The 6000-nt window shown below is 44.9% G+C and overlaps 1 long non-coding RNA gene across 1 annotated transcript; it reads right to left on the reverse strand.

Annotated features, from left to right (window-relative positions):
- Positions 1–1737: 1737 nt before the first annotated feature.
- LOC143438102 (uncharacterized) lies at positions 1738–2405 on the reverse strand. The gene is made up of 2 exons (XR_013107165.1): positions 2082–2405; positions 1738–1990 (listed from the first exon to the last, which is right to left on the reverse strand). It is a non-coding gene; the product is annotated as an uncharacterized LOC143438102 (long non-coding RNA).
- Positions 2406–6000: the final 3595 nt, after the last annotated feature.

Here is a 6000-nt window from a genome sequence, read left to right on the forward strand (position 1 = left end):
TGCCTGGACCAAGGACCCACTGTCTCAATTAGGCTGGAAGCCAGCAAACAACCCTCTACCCCCTTGGGGTTGAGTTATAGGCATTTGCAGGGACACCTGGTGTGTTAAAAAAGCACTGGATCTGAATTCTAGTCCTCACTGCAGAGCAAGGTTTTTTTTTTAATGTCTGAGCCATCTCTCCAGGTCTCATTAGTTTTAGGGTCCTTTTTTCTCCTTATAACAGTTATTTAGTGTGTGTGTGTGTGTGTGTGTGTGTGTGTGTGTGTGTGTGTGTGCGCGTGTGCGTGCTCAGAGGACGACTTAGTGGAGTTGGTTCTTTAATTCTCTCATGAAGAGAGAGCCCACGTTCAGGTTCTTGGGTGAGGGTCTTTACCCTCTCAGCCATCTTGTTGGCTTGCCCGAGTTTTTTTTTGACACAGGATCTCACTGAGTTGCCCAGGCTGGGATGGAACTCACTGAGTAGCTCAGGTTGGCCTTGAACTTGCAACCTTCCTTCCTCAGGCCTCATGAGTGCTGAGATTCCAGGCTGTATCGTGACATTTGATGTTTTGCTATTTTTTGACATATTTATTTATTTATTTATTTATTATTATTATTATTATTATTTTGGTTTTTCGAGACAGGGTTTCTCTGTGTAGCCCTGGCTGTCCTGGAACTCACTCTGTAGACCAGGCTGGCCTTGAACTCAGAAACCCGCCTGCCTCTGCCTCCCAAGTGCTGGGATTAAAGGCGTGTGCCACCACCGCCCAGCCGACATTTTTATTTTATAGTCATTATTATTGAGTGCGTGCATGACATTCCACGGTGCTTGTGTAGAAGTCCGTTCTCCCTCTCCGCCTTTACTTGCATTTCAGGGATCAGACTCAGGTCACCAGGCTTGCCGGCAAGTGTCTTTAGCCACGCTCCAATCCTCTGTATTAAATCCCTCCATGTTTTGAATCTGCTCCATTCTAATCTTATCAGTTCTCTCCCTGGCCAGATGCCGGGAGTTCGAGTCTCAGCTCTGTCCCTTACACCGTGAGTTCCTCAGGCTCCGAGTCTGTGTTGTAGTGACCCATTATCACATTGGGCCTCTTGGGGTTGTTGGGTGTGATGGAAAGTGTGTGGTACCGGCATGCTGTTGTCTTCTGAAGCTGTGGTTTTCTTACTGTGCTGGGGATCGAATCAGGGCCTTGCCCTTGTTAGGTAGTAGGATCTAGCACCATCTCTCTTCCTAGCTTTTCTGTATAATCCTGTATAATCAGATTCGGGTTACTCAGCCATCATTGTGCATTGCCTAATGAAGAGTTCTGGAGATGCTTTAGAAAAAAATACAACACTCGCCAGCCTCTCCCAGAAGTGACAGCAGCTGTGCCTTCTCCACCAGGATGGACTGCACTATTGAAGTATGAGCCAAATGATACCCTTCTGCTCTGTCACACATCGATGTATGCATGTGACAACACACAAACACATGCATAGTAAATAAAAATGTAGTTAAGAGTGTGTGTGTGTGTCCTGCTGTCCTTGCCAGGGAGGAAAGCTCATGGAGACTGCCTACAGATGCTAGGTCATCAACATATGTAAATGTGAGCTAAATGCCCGGAACTGGAGCCGTGATTTTAGTTTTGTTTTGAGACAGACTCTCAGTATGTGGCCCTGACTGCTGGAACTCTCTGGAGACCAAGCTGATTGCAAACTCCCAGAGTTTGCCTACCTGTGCCTTGGGGTTTTAGTGTGCCCAGCTAAAAGGTGGTCTTTTTTTTTTTTTTTTTTTTTTAAGATTTATTTATTTTACATTCATGAGTACACTGTCTCTGTCAGACACACCAGAAGAGAGTATCAGATCCCATTACAGATGGTCGTGAGCCACCATGTGGTTGCTGGGAATTGAACTCTGGAAGAGCAGTCAGTGCTAACCATTGAGACATCTCTCCAGCCCAGGGTGGTATTTTTTGACTGGTGATGTAACCTAGTATACAGGGTCTTTGGCCTAATCACTGGTTTCACCCTAGAGGAGAAAAAGGAAAAGAAAAGAAATGATTGATTGGTTTTGTTGTTTTTCTAAAAACAATTAATAATAAAGCCATAAGGCCTCTAACCTGGAAGTCAGCGATAGTCACTCATGGTGCCTCCCTGTCTCATTACAAAGCCCCTCGAGTGAAGCATGCATGTGACAGGCCAGGCCTGTATTAGCACGGGTTGTGTTTTATGAAAAGAGAGCCAGGATATGTTTTGTAGAGCCAGATATGGTGCGGTGAGAGGGGTGCCTCAGCGGGCCCATGCTGAGACATCCTTCCCCCTGAGGGACCAGCCATACAAATAGAGTTAATTTACAGACATAGGAAGGGGAGTTGAGAAGGGAGTAGAGGCAGAAAGAGGGGGTGGGGGAGAGGAGTCAGGGAGGGAACAGAGTCAGAGAGAAGGGGCAGAGAGTAAGAGAGAAAGGAGTGGCCAAACAGCCCCTTTTGTACCAAGCCAGGCCTACCTGGCTGTTGCCAGGTAACTGTTGGGCGGAGCCTAGAAGGAATGGGAACAACAGGGGTTTATTTGAATTGCCCAGGAGATTCTTTCTCCAGGAGCTGAGAAGGTGCAGTGGGAAAGATGGATGAGAGAAGGCAGGGAAGATGGTGTGCAGCCCTAAGGGTTTGAGCTGTGTTAACAAAGATGGTTAATGCAGTTAGGGGGAAACTGCTAAGGTCAGGTCAGAGATAGGAGAAGGAAAGGTTGATACTAACAGAAACCACTCTATAGGAGACAAATAGAAGTTGCAGTCATCCTTAGATCAGGTCCCCAGTGTACGTGGATTCAGTATTTGCCACCCAGCTCTGTGGTTTCACTTAGGGGCTAAAGCTTGCTCTGTGGTGACAGCAGTTTGATTCTTAAGACAGACAACTTTCAGTGTGTTCAAAAAACTACGCTATGTAATTCATGAAATAGCTTTTGTTGCTTTTTGTCCTTTCTGGCAGGGCTGGGGATTGCTGAGGATTCAATCCAGGTCTTGCACACCTACTAAGCACTGTGTCTCCAGCTGTGTCAGACTTACCTAGATAACCTCCCTGGAGCTCAGTGGTAGAGTACTTGTCTGTCGGGGGTGGGGACCCTGGCTTTGATCCCTAGTAGTTCACTAGGACAAAACCAGAACACGCAAACATCTGTATGTTGTTTGTCAGATAAACCAGTTATTGGAATGAAATGTCTTCTGTGGTTTTTTATAACCATTTCGCACAAGTGTTTATATGTCTGTGGTGTATGCGTGCATATGTGAGGGCAGGGTTTGCCAACAGCGGAAATCTTTCTCTATTACACTCTAATTTTTAACTTTTACTATTTTTCAATTATTGTTTATATGTTAAGCGCATGTATTTTGCGTGTGTGTGTGTGTGTGTGTGTGTGCCTGTGCCTGGTGACTGGAGGTCTGAGAAACTGAGGGGGATGCAAAGTCCTGCCCCTAACCAAGAAGCTGTTTGCAATGGGGCCTGCCTGGCAGGGAAATGAGTGTTCTCTAGTGGGGTGAGTGCCACCGGGTGTGTCATCCACACCCCTCCAGAGCAGGCCCCATGCACAGGAGTGGCTGGCCAACACAAAATGGACTCTGTATCTTTTTTGTGGGGTTTTGTTTCATTTTGTCTTATTTTATATTTGTTTTGATTTTCATTTTTTAATTTTGTTTATACTTTGAGAAAGAAAAACATGAAGATTAGCAGGGAGGGGAAAGAATGTAATCAAAATTATGAAAAATGTTCTTTGATAACATTTATTTATTTATTTGCTGGGTTTTTTGTTTTTGTTTTTTGGGGTTTTTTTGTTTTTGTTTTTGTTTTTTTGTTTTTGTTTTTCAAGACCCAGGGTTTCTCTGTGTAGCCCTGGCTGCCCTAGAACTCACTCTGAAGGCCAAGATGGCCTTGAACTCAGAGATCCACCTGCCTCTGCCTCCTAGTGCTGAGATTAAAGGTGTGCACCACCACCACCTAGCTTGATAAAAATTTCCAAAAAAAAAAAAAAAAAAAAAAAAAAAAAACCCTGGGAAATAAAAAAAAAAAAAAAAAAAAAACAGATATCAGGGGCTGGAGAGATGGCTCAGTGATTAAGAGCACTGACTGCTCTGCCAGAGGCCCTGAGTTCAATTCCCGGCAACCACATGGGATCCATCTGTAATGGGATCCAATGCACTCTTCTAGTGTGTGTCTGAAGGCAGCTGCAGTGTACTCATATAAATAGAAAATAAATAAATCTTAAAATATATCAGATTCCCCAGACCTGGAGTTATAGGTGGTTGGGAGCCACTGTTGTGGTTTGAATGAAAATGGTCCCCATGTGTGCGTATGTTTGAATGCTTAGGCCCCAGCTGGTGGGATCAGGATGTGGTTCCCCTAGCTTCAGCTCTAGTGCCAAGCCTGCCTGCCTGTGGCCATGCTTCCCACCGTGAAGGTCTTGGACTCACCTTTTGAAATTGTAAGCAAGCCCCAAATTAAATGTTTTGTAAGGTATCTTGGTCATGATGTTTCTTCACAACAATAGTAAAGTAACTAAGAAAGCCATCACATGGCTTCTGGGAACCACACCTGGTCTTCCGCAAGAGCAATAAATATTCTTTTGGTTTTTTTTTCTTTTTTTTAAAAAAAAGATTTATTTATTCATTTTTATGTATGTGAGTACACTGTCTTTAGACACACCAGAAGAGGGCATCGAATTCCATTACAGATGTTTGTGGGTCACAATGTCGATGCTGGGAATTGAACTCAGGACCTCTGGAAGAGCAGTCAGTGCTCTTAACACTGAGCCATCTCTCCAGTCCACAACAAGTGTTGTTAATCACTAAGGCAGTCCTCCAGCAACTTATTTTTATTTTACTTTATTTTATTTTTGAGGTAGGCTCTCACAATCCCTGCTTTGCAGACCGCACTCTCCTCAAGCTCACAGGCCTCTGCCTGCCTTTGTCTTCTGTGTTAAAGAGGACTGAGATTACAGGCATGTGTTACTATATCTGATTTTGTTTTAGTATCACTTCTAGAGATTCAGACTCCTGTCCTCATGATAAAGTGGTGGCAGGCACTTTACCCACTGTGGTGGTTTAAATATGCTTAGCCCAGGGTGTGCACTATTAGGAGGTGTAGCCTTGTTGGAGTAGGTGTGGTCTTGTTGGAGGAAGTGTGTCACTGTGGGGGTGAGACTTTGAGATCCTCATCCTAACTACCCAAAGACAGTTTGTTCCTGGCTTCCTTTGGATGAAGATGTAGAACTCTCAGCTCCTCCAGCGCCATGCCTGCCTGGATGCTGCCATCCTTGCTGCCATAATGATAATGGACTGAACCTCAGAACTTGTAAACCAGCCCCAATTAAATGTTGTCCTTTATAAGAATGACCTTGCTCATGGTGTCTCTTTTCAGCAGTGGGAACCCTAAATAAGACACCCCCTGAGCCATCTTCCCAACCCTCTACCTTAATATTTTTTAGCAAAGGTCTTTGGGTGAACCTGGAACTCACCAACCCAGCTATACTGACTGCCTGGCAAGCTCTGGGGAGCCTCCTGTCTCTGCCACCCTTATAGGAGGATTATAGGTCTGGGCCAGCACACCTGAGTTTTTACATGGATGCTGGGGATTCAAACTCAGGTCCGAATGCTTGTATCATCTCCTCAGCTTCTTGCACAAGTTTTTACTTAGTCTCATTGACATAAATGGTGATTTGTTTTTCACCTTAAACTCCAGCATAGGAGGATCTGTTCTGGATCTCTTCACCCATCCAGCAGGGGAGTGTCCACAACGCTCCATTCCAATCCTCCACACTTCCCGAGGCAGTCATGTACAATGGCCAGGCTTGAGATCAGCAAAGAAAGTAGCCATTTTTGTGAAGAACAAAAGCTTAAAGAAATTTGACAGACACATTGGAGAATAGAAGAGTGGCAACTGGATGAGATGTCAGAAAGATGCATGTGTCCAGACGTGGTCACTGTGGCCCTTTGAAAGAAAATGGCTTCCATGGGCTCACAGGTGTGGCCTTTCTGGGTGGGTGTGGCTT

The sequence above is a fragment of the Arvicanthis niloticus genome, chromosome 24, assembly GCF_011762505.2.
Source record: "Arvicanthis niloticus isolate mArvNil1 chromosome 24, mArvNil1.pat.X, whole genome shotgun sequence".
NCBI classification, from domain to species: Eukaryota; Metazoa; Chordata; class Mammalia; order Rodentia; family Muridae; genus Arvicanthis; species Arvicanthis niloticus.